This window comes from Danio rerio, chromosome 20 (assembly GCF_049306965.1).
Source record: "Danio rerio strain Tuebingen ecotype United States chromosome 20, GRCz12tu, whole genome shotgun sequence".
Lineage (NCBI taxonomy): Eukaryota > Metazoa > Chordata > Actinopteri > Cypriniformes > Danionidae > Danio > Danio rerio.
Window position 1 is genome coordinate 36,090,546 of NC_133195.1, and position 17,523 is coordinate 36,108,068.

The 17,523-nt window shown below is 37.7% G+C and overlaps 1 long non-coding RNA gene across 2 annotated transcripts in view; it reads right to left on the reverse strand.

Annotated features, from left to right (window-relative positions):
- Positions 1–6,260: 6,260 nt before the first annotated feature.
- The window catches only part of LOC141379355 (uncharacterized), a 70,577-nt gene continuing 59,314 nt past the window's right edge, over positions 6,261–17,523 (reverse strand). For both annotated transcript variants that reach the window (XR_012395904.1, XR_012395905.1), the window contains exon 3: positions 6,261–6,988. This is a non-coding gene — a long non-coding RNA (uncharacterized lncRNA). The remainder of the gene's footprint in view (positions 6,989–17,523) is intronic.

The following is a 17,523-nucleotide window of genomic DNA, read 5'->3' on the forward strand; positions in this document are numbered from 1 at the left end:
GTGCAACCCAGCATTTTTACAGTGTAGTTTAAGGCTCACGTTGTGTTTGATGTTCAAGCAGCAAACACTGGCACCCACACTTCAACAAGCCAAAACCACATCTGAACATGCAGAAATCCATGTGACAAGATATTAGAATTCCAGTATTTACAACCAGTACCTTCATGCTCTCATTCACAAATCAATCTGTATGCAATTCAGTACGTCAGCTACTTCTATTTTTAATACTCCAATTTTTAGAGCAATCATCAACAAGTTATTAAAATGTTCCTCTTGTCGACATCCCCCTGATCATCTGCCTCCAAAACTACGACACAGTGATGAATCAGAGGTCATGTGTTCAGAGCTAATGATGTTTGTATTGTGGACACAGAGGCGGCATTCCAGCACACACACATACACTCACATAAAAGAAACGTTTCCCTCGGGACTATCGTATCAATTCATCTCTTAAACTCAAAAGTGTTCGCACGGATGGCATTTTGCCCCAACATGTGCGCTAATATAATCCTAGATGGATGACGGTGAGCTCTACTCATGTGTCGAGTGGAGCCAGACCTTTAGTTACGCCTGAGCATGAATGAACGTATGTATGATTGCAAGAACAGGCTGTGATGGAGGGAAAAAAAGAAGTCTTAAAGGGGTTTTCCATACTGTTACAGGTACAGACTCACTGGGTTGACAGTGAGGCTTTCTGAAACCACTAATGTCCAAACATTTTGACAGGGATTTGGCAGAAGTATACAGACTGTCAGTCCTCCAGCTGAAGAAATGTTGGAGGCAGTCATGATGGTTTCGTTCTATTTCTGACTTGTAATCATTGTATGTTATGTAATGTTGGCTGAAAATCCTTTACTACGTTTGCTTAGTGGCTAAAAAGTAAATTTTAAAATGTCTGTGAGGAATTGTACGCTACTAAAAACTATTATTTTAAAAACAAATACTGTTCTCTTTTGTATCTTCTGCTTTTCAAGGAATCTTTAAAATTTTCCATATAAAGCACTGCAATTGTTTTCAAAATTGATTTTAGTTTTTTTTTTAAACACTTTTTGAACATAATAGTTTTACTAACTAATTTCTAATAACTCATTGCTTTTGACTTTGCATTGATGACACTACATAATCTTTTATTTTGAACCTATAAGACACTAGTATTCAGTTTAAAGTGAGAGTCAAAATATTCTGGAGATGGTATACAAAAATTTGGATGAAAGTGTTAAACATGATTGCATGGTATGGACTGTTTCCCATTAAAGAAAAACAAAAACTGTATCTAGGAGGAAAAATTGTCAATGCAATTCTAGGTAAAGAAGAAAGACAACTAAATGAAGTTCATCTAATGGGTATTAAACAAAGCACATGTCATTACTGAAGATTGTTCCATCCATTAAATATACAATTTCAGCTTTTGCCATCAAAAGGACGTTTTAGGCAATCTCAAGTAAAGAAAAATGTGTATCAAATGTCCTTTGTGCTGACTGCATTAGAATTTTAAAAACTGGGTTTTTAAATATGAATAGGGTTTAATTGAGCTCTTTAGGTCACACTTTATTTTGATGGTCCGTTTGTTGAATTTAAGTTATATTGCATCTACATGCCAACTAATTCTCATTAGATTATAAGCTGGTAGGTTGGGGTCAGGGTGTACTTGCAAAGTTTCTTTTAGTCAGTAAAATGTGTTGAAGGAGCAGTATCAATAAATATTAAGCAGACAGTCTACTAATACTCTATTGAACCATTGAAATAAAGTGTTACCGTTTTTAATGTGATTTATTTGGTGATATTGAATGTATTTGTGTTGCCTGTTTTTAGTGATATGTGTGATGCGAACGCTGATGTGATCAAGCTTCCACTTGTGGACAATAAAGAAAGTAAAGTATTCAGTTCAAAGTGCAATTTAAAGACTTAACTAGATTGTTATGTTACAGTTTTTCTTAGTCGCTTTGGTGCAATTCTCACAACACTATTTACATTTGCACAACAGTTAATGCATTTCTCAAAACATATAGTCATCTGTGCACCTCATAGTAGCAGTTTCTCATTCCTTCCAACAGATTGCAAATGCTTTTGGACTTGCATCAATTGCTTTCATTCAACTCTCTGCTGTTTATAACATTTTCACATGCTTATGTCATGTCACTCAAAATTAACTAAACTTGAAAATGCTGAATAGTCATTCATTATAAAATGAATAGTCCTTATTTTATTATTTGAGTTGTTACATACAAAAATGTTGAACTAGTTGTCTAAATCTGTCAAGCTTATTTAATATATATATATATATTAAAAAAATTAATTCCTGAAAATGTCTTCGAAATTGAAAATTTTCATAAATGATTTACAGACCTGTGTATGTTGAAGGTTCAGTTCCAATATGTACTGCAATATTGATTACAGTTGTTCACAGCTCTACCCAAAAGATGTTTATGTTTGTTGTAAATAAGGGTGTATTTATTCTTTTGCACAACACTGTGAATAAATTAGAATTGCAAAGAGCAAATGCAGTGAAACATGTGAAACATACATATTCAGTGTCTTGTACTCAGATACCTCACTAAATGCAGTGATGTCTAACTTAAGTTTTTAAATGGCGGTGCAAATAGTATCTAGTGCTGTGTTGAGCATTTTCAGGAGTCATTCTCACCAAAATCTGACTTTTTGTAGGAAAAAAAAGTAACAGAGTAAACTGTCCAAATGAAAACTTGACGAAGCCATTTGACTATCTTGTTCATAAACAATGCTGTCAGGACTTTTCATTTTGATGACGCTGACACTTTCATTTACATCAGTACTTGCTTTTAAAGAATGAGCTATCCATTTTGAGCAAGTGACACACTTTTGCAGGTTATCAGCGAGGTTTTACAGTTTGTACTAATTGTTTTGAGAAATGTATTAACTGTTGTGCAAATGTAAAGAGTGCTGTGAGAAATGGATGAGATGGATTGATGAATGGATGGATAGACACAGATGGACAGGGATAGATAGATAGATAGATAGATAGATAGATAGATAGATAGATAGATAGATAGATAGATAGATAGATAGATAGATAGATAGATAGATAGATAGATAGATAGATAGATAGATAGATAGATAGATAGATAGATAGATAGATAGATAGATAGATAGATAGATATAGATAGACAGACAGACAGACAGACAGACAGACAGACAGGCAGACGGACAGACAGATAGACAGGTAGATAGAAAGTATTAGTTTTCTTACCATCTGAAGCATTTAGGTTTCTGTATGTGTGTGTGTGTGTGTGTGTGTGTGTGTGTGTAAGAATGTTTGGCCAAAATTAGCTCCAAGAGAGTATCCGCTCTCTCTCTCTCTCTCTCTCTCTCTCTCTCTTTTTCTGTGGAGCCGTGGATGTTGTCTTTCAGCGCGTGGCTCTCTGTTCTAGTTTGTTCCTGTCACACTGTGTGCGTGTGTATGTGTGTATTTTTTCATGCCCAATAAAAGCTCAAAGGAAGCGGCCAGAAACTCCTCTCATTGTTATTAAGGTAAAGGAATCTCAGAGGGAATATCAGCTTTAAACCAACATCCTCTCGCACACAGAGAGACGGAGGAACACACAAACTCCGCCACACTCCCGCTTTATCACCTCGTTTTCATGTCCTGTGCGTCTTTGCTGAACTCACTCTTACTAATGATGGTGAAAGGAAAAAACAAGTAGTGGCGCTGTAAAATTATATAATAAAATCTACAGACGCCCACGCTGAGGTAGAGGATGCTGGTTTTCCTGCACTCTCGCACCTCAAGGGAGTCTGGCCATTTGACTGATTTTAATGAGTTTTAGGAAGGGGAAAATTGTCACTGACCCTTTTGTCTCGTACACAGACGTGCATTTTTTGGTATGTGTCGGATATGAGGCTTGTCAGATGGAAAAGCGTTTTGATTATTTCAGCATAAGTTCATGTCTGGTTTGAGTCGCTAACTAGTGATGGGAAGTTCAGATCATTTTACTGACTCGGATCTTTGAGTCTCATTCATAGAGATGAACAAATCTTTTTTCAAGTCATTTCGTTCATTTGGTTCAATTTGACAAAATATTATTAAAATATTACGAATTGCTTCCAAATACATCTACAACTAGCCCAAAAGGTTGATCACACGACAAATAAGTCATAAATAGAATACTATAAGAAGGAGAAAATAATACTTCAATGATTACCTGCTCTTATTTTATATATATTTTTGTCTCTTTGCTCTGCCCACCTCTTCATGTCTTCAAATGTCAGTGATTCGTTCACGTTACACTGACAGTCACATATAATCTTAACCAATGTACACAGTCTGAGTCGATAGGAGTCATGATAATTAGTTCACCTTTTAATTTAATTATTTTTCCGGCTCTGAACACATATGATTGGCCCGTGAGGAACGAATGACTCAGACCTGATAGAGGACTCGAGAGATGAACGAATCAATACTTTTTCCGGCTCTTAACGTATATGATTGGCCCGTGAGGAACGAATGACTCCGACCCGATAGAGGACTCGAGAGATGGACGGTTCAATTTTCCTTCCGGCTCTAAACGCATAGGATTGGCCCATGAGGAATAAATGACTCAGACCCGATAGAGGACTCAATAGATGAACGGATTAATTCTTTTTCCGGCTCTAAAGGCATATGATTGGCTTCTGCCTTTCCGCGATGAACGACTCAAAAGACTTGAAATGAACGTTACCAAATCGAAAATCACTAACTGTCTTATATGAATTTGATCAGTTACAAATTTTAAGTAATGTATTTACTATATTAATGCTGCATTTTTAGACTATAATATAATTGTTGGTAAACTGCACTGAAAAATAATATCTGCAAAATTCATTCATTTTCTTGTCGGCTTAGTCCCTTTATCAATCTGGGGTCGCCACAGCGGATCGAACCGCCAAATTATCCAGCATGTTTTTACGAAGTGGACGCCCTTCCAACCGCAACCCATCTGGGAAACATCCACAAACACTCACTCACACACATTCATCCACTACAGACAATTTAACTTACCCAATTCACCTGTACCGCATGTCTTTGGACTGTTGGGGAAACCGGAGCTACCGGAGGAAACCCACGCGATCGCAGGGCGAACATGTAAACTTCACACAGAAACGCCAACTGACCCAGCCGAGGCTCGAAGCAATGAATTTCTTGCTGTGAGGTGACAGCACTACCTATTGCGCCACTGCGTCACCCTATGTAAACATATATTATTAAAAAATTTAGGGACCAACGTAAAAAAGCTGAATGGTATTTTTGAATTATATATTTATGCTTGATTAAAATAACAAAAAAAAATAGTAAAGTGTGATGTATTTTACATTTATATTTAGTTATTTAGCAGGTGCTTTCGTCCAAAGCGACTTACAAATAAGGAGGTATTCAGCGATTCAACAAGTTGAGACAATGCACAAAAGAAGAACAAATTATACAAAGAAACTGTTTGTACTCAGAGAATTAAGTGCAAGATTTAGGAGGGGGAGTGTTTTTTTAGAGACGAGTGTTTCTACAGGTGGTTTGTCAAGCCCACTCACCTGCGTAAAGCTCACTTCATAATGCACAATGTTTATTTTCATTTTTTTAGAGAGGTTGATGTTTTACATTTTCTTTTGTCAAAATAGCAAAAACAATACATCAAATAAAATAAAATAAATATACTATATACTTTATTGATGGTCCATTTGTTGAATTTAAGTTGCATTGCATCTACATGCCAACTAATTCTTATTAGATTATAAGTAGACTGTTAGATTGGGGTTAGGGTTAGTGCAAGTTGACATGTACATGTCAAGTTTCTTATTGTCAGTTAAATGTCTGTTGAAGGAGCAGTATCCACAGATATTAAGCAGACAGTCTATTAATACTCAAATAGACTGTCAAAATAAAGTGTTACCAAGTATTTTAAAGTCATAATACGTCACAAAATCAATCAATCAAGTCAGACAAAGTTATAATATCAACTAAAATATTTTCTCTCTGCTTCGGTTTTTTTCTCTAACTTTTCCACATTTTTAGACAAAGTCTCCCTGCAAATGTTGTTTTGATTAAAAAAACATTAATTGTGAATTGCATTGAAATAAAAAGGGTATGACTTGCTATCTCAGTTCTAACAATCAAACCTTTTTTCATATCTTGTGTACTTTGAACAGAAGAAAAAATAATAATATGACTCATATTTTGGACTCAACTTTAAAGGCCTTTTTTTGTCAGAACAAGCCTAAAAGCTCCAAACCAAACAGACACACAAGCCTAGAGTGGAAGTGCTCATAAATTCTCAGTGTTTATAACACACACCGTCTAGATAAATAAACAGCACAGCGGACCGTGAGTGATGTGAAAACTGCTCCCTCCAGGTATCAACTCCTGCTGTACAAACACTCATTCAACATGCAGAAAAGACATCGAATTCAGCACATTCTGACGCTGAACGGGCAGATCTTTTGATCTCTTGATAAACCATCGCTGACGAGCTTCACGTCTCATTATTTGTGGTTTGAAAAGGAGCGAGGTCACTTCCCAAACTGACCCCTTTCAGCACAGATCAGCAGTCGGGACGGGTCGAGGTATAGACACTACCTTCTGGTCTATAAGAGCTCCAGTCTGTTTACACTCCAAAACATTCCATCTGCTTTATTCCCTCCAGCTGGAGCTGAACCGGGATCAGTTATAAAATAAATAAATGCCCACAGTGTCCAAACAGGGCGGCACATCAAAACCATGGAGGTGAGAGGTGGCGCTGCGCCTCATTTCCTCTGAGAGGCAGGATTTGGGGGGAAAAATGGGATCATCTCTTGTCTCCTTGATCCCGTTCCTGTCCTCGATCCCACATCCCGATGGGAATTCTGCTAATCGGGGTTTAGAAAGAGAGGCCTGTCTCTGTGCAAGTAGTGCGGATGGAAGGAGACGCTTGTGTGACGCTGTGTGAAGTGATCTGAAGAGTCTGCTGGTCTCAAACTGGACATCATTCAGTCTGATAATCACATCCTGCAGGCAAAAACTCCACCATTAAATGGCTCTATTGAGAGATTCTGGATTAAAATATTTGCAAACAGGTTCATTGATCAGACCATTTTCTCTTTAGTGACTTAACAAAAACCCCTTATGAAAATGGTTGCTTTTTTGGCTTTCTTAGCTCTGATATGAGTGGTCAGAAGTTGCTTTAGTGGCCACATCATAACATAAAAGTTATAAATAAAATACTACCATGGTTCAACACCCTAAATAACACTCCTTTTTAAAGGTCGCATGAAATTAAAATTACGTTTTTTTTAGATCTTAGTACTAAAATTGTTCTTTTGTAGGATTTTTATAGGCAAGTGCTCACCAAAACAGTGCCAGAATTTGCTTTTAGAAGAAGAAATACACCTGATATAAACATGTAAAGCTTGAGGTTTGTCACTTTCGCCTAATAATGTCACCTCATACTTCCACGATCACATGCTTTCTAGTGTGTGACAAGTCAAGCTCCTTTCAAGACGCTTTACATTTGACGCATTTGAGCTCAAACACTCTCACTGGCAGAGTGGTTCTTAAAAAAAAAAAAACAATTGGCCTTTTTTTTTAAGGAGAAGAGCTACACTATGTCCTATCTTTTCTTTTTGTTTGGTTTAAGATTATGTCAAACAGTAAATAAAAAGGCACATTTCTAAGCACTTAATGGGTCCTTTAATGATTGGGCCAGTGGTTTAGTTTTAGTGCAAAGTTATCATTATGCAAACATCAAGAAAAACTTTGGATTGGTTTGATTCGTGGATTAGGCTATGTAGGCTATTAAAATGTACATTATATAAAACTATTAATAACTATAATTTTACAAAATGGAAAAAGGTTGATTTGTTGGTTGTAGCCTACACTAAATCATCAATTGCCTATATGTTGAGTTTATGACATTGCCCCAGGCAGCACATAGGCGGAACAGCATCAGCGCTGGTTTGTCAAATCCTCTGTGTCAAATTGTGACCAGAAATATCCTTCCTTCAATTGATATAGGCTTCTATGAAACAGTGAATATTTCGCTTTCATTTTATTTAGGCTAGATTATTATTAATTCATTTAATAAACCAACACAACCTCACTGCAACTAGTGTTTTGGTGCTGAAGCATATAGTGGACTTAAGCACTTCACCCCAAAGGTTATTTGTTATTCTTTATTCCTTTTAAAAATGTAGCCTAGTTGTCTTTTTAATGATTAATCAAAGACTTATAATGCTGTTTCATTGTTTATCTTTATTTACAAGTAGCAGAGTATTTACAGCTAATGTATAATCTATTTCTGTCCGTTTGCATCCCATTCTTTGTGCCACCTGGCGGCCTAGTCGCAAACTGCGGTCATACCTAAAAAACACGTTCTTTTTCTTTTAGAGCTGTGGCGGTACATCCTGTGGCGGTAATGGTCACATTAAACTCTTACCTACTGTATTTGCCCAGTCAAATTTTTCAAAGGCGAAGGTGTGAATGAATGAATTATTTATTTTTTTGGAAGGACACTATATATACTGTATAACTGCAGATTAACTATGTCTATATACTGTCCACCCTATACACAACTCCTTAACTTTTCTGATTTTGAGTGTAATGTAAGGATGTGCAGCTTTTGTAAAGCTGCTTTGGAACTATAATCGTAGTGAAAACTGTTATACAAGTAAAATTGAATTGAATTATATGAATGAAGCAACCAACAGAACGATTGATTGTCAATCAATCAATCAATCAATCAATCAATCAATCAATCAATCAATCAATCAATCAATCAATCAATCAATCAATCAATCAATTAATCAATCAATCAATCAATTAATCAATCAATCATTTAAAGGTGCAGTAAATAAGTTTGACACCCAGTAGTTGAACTAGGTCTTGCATTCCTTGATCAGCCACAGGTTGCCACAGGTGCCACAGGTTGCCAGATTGTTGACCAACAGGAGCGAGTCTGTTTATCAAGCCTGAAGGCTGATTTAAATCATGTTCTAAATAAAAGCAACGGCACGGGATAGAAGGAATACCATATCATACCATTCATCACCTCAGGTAGACCTCATGTGCTTAATTAATAGTTAAATGCTTACAATGCGAATTTGAATGCCATTTTTACATGACATTTACTTCCATACTACTAAAAGCAGCAGCAGATGATTCACCTCAGATCTCAAAAATAAAATAAACTGTTTGAAATTGAACTTTAGAACAATGAAATAATGCAAACCAACACTGATTCAGCATCTACATTTAATAATCTTAAGGAGGTTTAATATGTATTAATTAGATTATAAACCTCACCATTTCATGAGTGAGTGCGTATTCTGTGCTTTTAAATGGCTTTATTTAAATTTCTGTCGTGTTTCATCTTGTGCAAACAGCCAAACTACTTATTACTACCAATTTTATTATGTAGCTTGTTGTTACGACACGCGGTTGCAATGTGGAACTCTGAATCTGCTTCTCATTTTGGAGTCTGCTACGGTCCAACGGAGGTCGCTATTTAGTCACAGGCACATGCTTTGAGAGCCTTTCTAAATGACTAAATTAATGAAACATGCGGTTTTCCAACAAGGCAACGCGGTTTGCTGAAATATAATTAGCTAAAATGGCAGTGGGCGGTTTAAAATAACCAAAACAAAGACAAACATTCCGGCACACATTCCAGCACATGTAACACACATTTTCAAAGCAGCATATCTGACTTCAGCATTGTTTTTCAGATAAACAAGAATGTTCACTTGGCATGTTTCTTAAATATCTGCAAACGTATTCTGGTATTCATGCTTTAGAAGAGTCAAAAACTGAAATACAGCACCTTTAATTATTTTAAGTTTTCACTGTTGATTATAACCTTGTTATTATTATTATCATTATTTATTATTAACATTTACTGTATTGTTTAAAACAAAATATAAGATAGTATTATAATATATATTATTAATAAGATTATTTTTTGGGCATTACTTTTTAGCTAAATTGTTTTATTTTTATTTTAACCCCAAATTGCTGCTTAAATCGTTACAATAACACACTCTGAATTGTCTTAGAGCTGTTAAAAGGCAGGAAACAAGAAGAATTAGGGAGAAATTGAAAATTATACTTTAGGATAAATAATTTGTACGACGTAATCTGTTAAATCTGTTCTTTGAGCATTTTAAAATGTTACTGTAAAATAAACAATAAATTAGGGTTGTCAATACATAAAACTAAAATGAAAGCAATCAAACTGCGAAACTAAATACATTAAACACACCTGCCATTACATTTCATACAGTTAACAGGTGATGAACACGACTGTATTTTTTAAAGACAATTATCAATTCAGTATGTTTTTGTCAACATGTGGCTTTTGAATTCATAATGTGCTAAATCAAAACATCATAGACCAAATGATTTGTCGTAAAAAGGTTTAAAATAATTTGTATGAATGAATGACAATACCAAACCTTATATTATAAGTTCCCTAGTCAGGATTGTGAACACACACACACACGCTGTTAAATGGTGCCTAATTTCCCTGTAGTATTTCTGTTCCCATTTGGACCTCTGCTTGTATGCAAATCGCATTACATAATGATATTGCAGTGATAAGCTCATTACCAGAGGAGTTTGTCTCAGTTGTTCAATGGGATGGCCCTATTACTACACTCTATTAACTAAAACCAGGTTAGGTTAAATCAGGGCAGAGTGCCAATAATTGTGTGATCCTGTGCGTATGGTTTTTACCCAAACTAATGAGCTCTTTTATCTGAAATTAGAGAGTTTAATCATTTTAGCTCTGAAGAGACGCTGTGGTAAAACGAAGGCCTGTGCGCGTCCGCTCTAGCAAAGAATTAATCGGCTCCAGAGGGAAAACTGAGCAGATCCCTAAACACACAATTGTTTTTCCAGTTGCGGAATAATTGACTTGATTTCTTGAAGTCCATTTGTGATGAATTGCTAAATCGTAACAAAGACCAGATTGTCAGCGGCGGAAATGCTCCAACATCAAACAATGAATAACTGCACATTTCCTTTTCACCAAATCGTTCTTCCATTATGCACCTTTTTTCCCCTTCTGAAATGCTGGAAGAGTGTGTGTGTGCCCTGGTCTAATTTGTTGGCTTTGTGTTTGTGGTTCACATTAATTGCCGTGAGTCTCCTCTAGGGAGAGTTGTGTTCAGAGGAAACACTGGTAGCACTCAAAAAAAGTTAAATAAACAAGTTGGAGTGAAATGATTTGCAGGTGTAAGACAGTTTGTGTGGTAGAGCTGAGAGACGCTCTGCTTTACAACAGATTGCTGGAGTGCTGTGAACGGACAGTTATGCTATTGCTTAAGCTGTCGCTGAAATGTATTTTATGGTAAGTTATTTTAGTGAGCACAGGTTCAAATGCAGGAACAGCAAGACCTTTGGTTTGAGGGCTGCCGTTTAATGTCTTCCTTCTGTTCGCTCGCTTCACAATTCAGTTTTGAGTTTTTCAAGGGAGAGTTGAAGCAGAAATGGAAATTTTGTCATGATTTATTAACAATCATTTTCAAATCTTAAAGTGAGTAAGGACTGTTAAGGTTCAAATAATGCTAAAATGCTATAAAAGTATTATAATAATCTAACACTTTCACTATATTCCAAGAATATATCCAATATTTATTCAATGAAAACAGTGCACAGCATAAATGACTTGGATGGATGGATGGATGGATGGATGGATGGGTAGATGGATGGATGAAAACAAACAGAACTATGGATGGATGGATAGATGCTTGGATGGATGAATAGGTGGACAAACAAAATTATGGATGCATATGTATGGATTAATGGATGGATGGATGATGGATGGATGGATGGATGGATGATGGATGGATGGATGGATGGATGGTGAGACAAACGGAATTATGGATGGATGATGGATGGATGGATGGATGGATGGAGAGACAAACGGAATTATGGATGGATGGATGGATTGATGGATGGATGGATGCATGGATGAATGCATGGGTGGTTGGATGAACAGACATAATTATGGATGGATGGATGGATGGATGGATGGATGGATGGATGGATGGATGGATGGAGAGACTAATTTAATTATAGATGGATGGATGGATGGATGGATGGATGGATGGAAAAAGAGACAAACAGAAATATGGGTGGATGGATAGATAGATGGAGAGACAAACAGAATCATGGATGGATGGATGGATGGATGGAAAGACAAACATAATTATGGATGAATGGAGGCATGGAGAGACAAATGGAATTTTGGATGGATTGGTGGAGAGACAAACGGAATTATGGGTGGATGGTTGGATAGATGGAGAGACAAATGGAATTATTAATGGATAGAGGGAGGGGTGGACGGATAGAGAGACAAACAGAATTGTGGATGGATGTATGGATGGATGGGTGGATGGATGGATGAAAACAAACAGAACTATGGATGGATGGATAGATGCTTGGATGGATGAATAGGTGGACAAACAAAATTATGGATGCATATGTATGGATGAATGGATGGATGGATGATGGATGGATGGATGGATGGATGGATGGATGGATGGATGATGGATGGATGGATGGATGGATGGATGGTGAGACAAATGGAATTATGGATGGATGATGGATGGATGGATGGATGGATGGAGAGACAAACGGAATTATGGATGGATGGATGGATGGATGGATTGATGGATGGATGGATGCATGGATGAATGCATGGGTGGTTGGATGAACAGACATAATTATGGATGGATGGATGGATGGATGGATGGATGGATGGATGGGTGGATGGATGGGTGGATGGATGGATGGATGAATGGATGGATGGAGAGACTAATTTAATTATAGATGGATGGATGGATGGATGGATGGATGGATGGATGGATGGATGGATGGAAAAAGAGACAAACAGAAATATGGGTGGATGGATAGATAGATGGAGAGACAAACAGAATCATGGATGGATGGATGGATGGATGGAAAGACAAACAGAATTATGGATGAATGGAGGCATGGAGAGACAAATGGAATTTTGGATGGATTGGTGGAGAGACAAACGGAATTATGGGTGAATGGTTGGATAGATGGAGAGACAAATGGAATTATTAATGGATAGAGGGAGGGGTGGACGGATAGAGAGACAAACAGAATTGTGGATGGATGTATGGATGGATGGATCTGAAGGAATTAAATGATAATACATTTAAATTCAAATGAGGTGTTGCAAAAAAAAAAAAACACATTTCGATTAGCTTTGATATTTTTTATGGTTCTCTTGATTTTTTCTCTTAAATAAAATTGTATTTAATATTTCCCCTAACATATTAATTGGGGTGTACTTATTTTACTTATTTTGTTAGATTAGTACCAGTTTCCAGGCTCTAGTTCCAGTACCAGGCTCTAGTTCTGACTATTCTAATGCACGTAAACAAATATCTTATTGAATAGCATCCCCTAGAAAGTAGTCAATTAAAAGAGTCTGTAAGGTTTGCACTCACTTATGCTGGGCACTCTGTACACTTTATATTCTGTGTATCTGAGGCAGCTCCTATGATATTATGATAACATTTCTTAAATATTTAATTAAAACAAACTGCTATTAATTATTACTGACTTATGACCGAAATATATAATGTCCACAAAACGATATATCAATGAGCTTCGATGCTAAACTAAACTTAGAAGCAGAGCATATGTGTTTGGTTGTCAGTGACTCTGGCATGTTAAGATTGTGGCATGTTAAGTCAAGTGAAGTCTTCCCAGTGCAAGGCGCCAGGGAGACAAGCCAGATTTAGTAATCATTACAGCGCCTAATAAGCAGCCATCAAGCATCTATCAGCACAGCCTGACCTGACTGACCTCCTGTGACCCGCCAGGCCACTTCCTGTGCCTGTGGGGACGACTTCCTTCTGCAGGACGAGGAGTCACAGGTTACTGAGCTGAAGACACAAAACACACCAGCAACTTCCACACGTGCGCATGTGTGTTTGATGTTGTCTGTGTTGATCACATTTTATTTATTAATAATTGTAAATTATGATTATAAAAAAAAAGTGTGCACGCAAATAGGGTAAAATTAATTTCAAAGTGCAAACACATTGCTTTTTTACCTTCTTGGACAACCAATCAGATGAGTGGAACATTATGGTAGGGTACGGGTTGGTACGGGTCACCTTTATCAGGTTTGCGTTTGCACTGCTAAAAGGGTACTAACAACAGATGTTTACGACATGTACGAAGGTGTACGACAAAAAGTTTTAGTCAACGTCATTCTCTCTCGAGAAAATGTCACAGTAAAGCTGTACGGGTCATTCACATATCATATAACAAGCACTTCTTACGAAACAGATGCTTTACACATAAACACTTGTGTATAAATGTTCATTACTATCCTTTTTATGAATATGATTTGATTATAACTGCATAATAGTCATAACAGTCCAAAAAGTGATGATAATAGTTAAACGTGGCAGTTTGTTCATGGTTGCTGAAAGAATCATTTGCTCCTTTGTTTTTTTAAGCTTCTCCTTTGTTTTTTCGTGCGTCAGTCTCACGTTTTTTTAATTTCGGACAGGATCGAATGTCAGAAGCGATTCAATAATCACGCGCGCGATATCAAGTTCGTTATTTCAGATTTAGATGCGCAGAGAGCGCAAGACGTCCATGTAAAAAAAAAAAAAAAAGTGACAGGGTAGATTCTGCTCTTCTTCTTGGCTTTGTGGCTATTCAACAAGACAACGACAAGGTATGTTGTTATATGTATACATTATTACTGTGTTATATATCAGCTGTGTACTTAAAGCATGGTGGTTGCTTTGTTTTCATTCTTGCTTGTTGCATGACGAGTGATGTATCTCTGTAAACCAATAGCGTCAGTTGCAATTCTAGCTCTGCTCTTAGGTACCCTTTTGTTGTGTTAGGTACCCCTTGCAAAGGGTATCCAATAAGTAGTAAAGTATGGTTCACTTTTAGATACCTTTGACAGTGGAAACGGCCATAAAAGCGTACTGAAAAGAACCGTTCCGTAACATGTGAGGTGCATGATGGGAGTTGTAGTTTATTTCAGTGGCAAAATGTTAGGTCTCCAATGATCTGCAACTGCTAGATCACTTGGGATTATAACACATGCATTGGTGGAACCTCATATTTTTTTAGTCTCACCATTGAAAAATTAGACATGCAACCAAACTGGTCACACTCTAAAGTCCTGTTTGTTTTCAATATCTTCCATTTTGAATTAGATTTAGACGTTTTCAGACCCAAAAACGCTGTTGTCTTATATATGAACAGGTAAAGCACATAAAATGTTTTCAGCTTTTGGTTGAAAACGTTGTTGTGTAAATGCTCCCATAGTGTTAAAAAGACTGTGTCATACATTACAATGGTGTCAGCCCCGCCTCCTCAAAATAAGTGTTCTCGAATTTGCTTTCGAATTTATTTTGATTAACTGTTAAGCTAATACTCTTACTTTATATGTTTTAAGATCTTTAAAAGGACTCTTAAGAATATTTATGAATGCAGACCCTAAATAGACACCCACCCCTAATCAGACGTAGAGGTTACAGCAGCATATGAGGCTCGTTTGATTGCAAGTGATTGTGCATCTGTATGCTAAAAGTTCATGTGTTGTGAATTCATGGTATTGTGCTCTGCTGCTGCCTTCACTCCGTTTTGAATGTGTGTGTGTGTGTGTGTGAGAAAGAGAGAGAGGGAGAGTTTAAGATCAGAAAGGCCAGCAAACAGCTGTGATGTCACTGCATTGAAGTTCCTGCTTAAGGAAATGACCGTGTGCATGTGCATAGCTGGAATTACTAGACATTAATTATATTGAGTGGTGGATTGGGGCTTTACAAATGAAGATTAGAAATGTCAATTTAGAATAAAAATCATGAAAGGATATTTAGATATTTTAATAAACCTAGAGTTAGAGGCTTAAAACCTTTTTTTCTGACAGCTTTAAAAACCAGTACAAATAGGCACAATATAACAGTTAGCTCACTATTTGCATTGAATCACCTTAAATCTCTGGTAATTTACCAGGTTTTAAAATTTAAGACACCAAAAGAAATTCAGCCGATCTATAACATTTAGTCATTTTTTAAAAGGAACCCATGATGAAAATTATCTTATGTAAGCAGTTTGGACAGAACTGTGTGTAGGTGTATGTGTCCACAGTCATATTGGCAACCCAAGCTCATTCTGGAAACGTAGCCCCGCGGACGTTTCTGGAGACCGCGATTTACGTGGCCGGAGGTATGTACGGATGCGTTTAGTTTTTTTCGAGCGAACGCTGCAGGGCGGTGTGGCGCCGCTCCGCTCCTCCTCTTCGCGCTCGCCGGCCGACGGCTTGCCTCCGAGTGGAGGGCTTTCCCGATGCAACCAGTTTGTCCGCTTAGCTTACAGCATTGCGTCGGCGGAGCGGAGGTCCCGGAGGAGGAGCCGGCCGCGGGGACGACGACCGGGATCGAGTCCTGGGAACAGCGGCTCCAGAAATCAGGTTAGATAAAAAACGGAATCCGAAAAATAAGGAAGAGAATGCAGCGGGATCCGAAAAAACGCGGTCGAAATCGAAGACGAGGGCTTTTGCTTTTTTTTTTCTGGACGGCTTTTGCAAACCGTCGCTCAGGGTTAGGGAAGGAGGAGGAGGAGGAAGAAGAGGAGGGACGGCTGGGGCGGCTGGGGCGGCCGATCCGGCGGCTTTTCGCGCGAGAACAGCACGGGCGCAAACAGCTCGTGCTCCCGAGAGGCGCCCGAGACGCGAAAAAGCGCGCACAGCGGCCTCTCGCGGATCCGCGAAAACAAAAAACGCTCTAATACGTACCTCCCGGGACGTATCTCGCAGCCCGCAGAAACGTCCGCGGGACTACGTTTCCACTATGAGCCCGGGTTGCATATTGGGGTGATATAAAGACAAAAAGTCTCTTTGTTAAATTTCCTGACATTAAAATAGGATGCATATCCCTCCCATTTTGAGGCCCACCGCAACATGACATAGAAGTGCACTTTCTCCGCCCACCGAGTTGATTTAAAGATTTCTCTGTAGTGATGCGTATAATCATGTCATATTATCTCCACGTCAAGAATGAGTTTTACAAGTGTAAAACATTTTCAAAACAGTCATGTTTGTAATAAAGACAGTAAAATCATATGTAATTCATCACCACAGCTGCATAGTGTCAGTAATTATAAACGAAGACGATTTAATCCCAGTTTGTGGACGTTAAATCAGGTTTATTTTGTACATTATCATAACGGATGTCCATACTGCAGTGGATATTAACATGTATCACATTTGCCATGCAAAAACAGTGCAAAGCTAAACAGAAAGGAGATAGGCTTGAATAACCTCCACACAAATATATCAAATAACAGTTAGGAAAGGTCTTACTGTAAGACGGATCTGCTTCATTCTTGTCTGTCACTGTGCCGTTTATCTATGTGAAGGCTACACGCATCAGAAAAATACAGAGTTCACAGTGACTCTGACACGCAGGTGGGAACGGTGGGTGGGAAGAACCAGTTCATTTGCATTAAAGGCACAGGCAAAAAAAACAAAAAAAAAA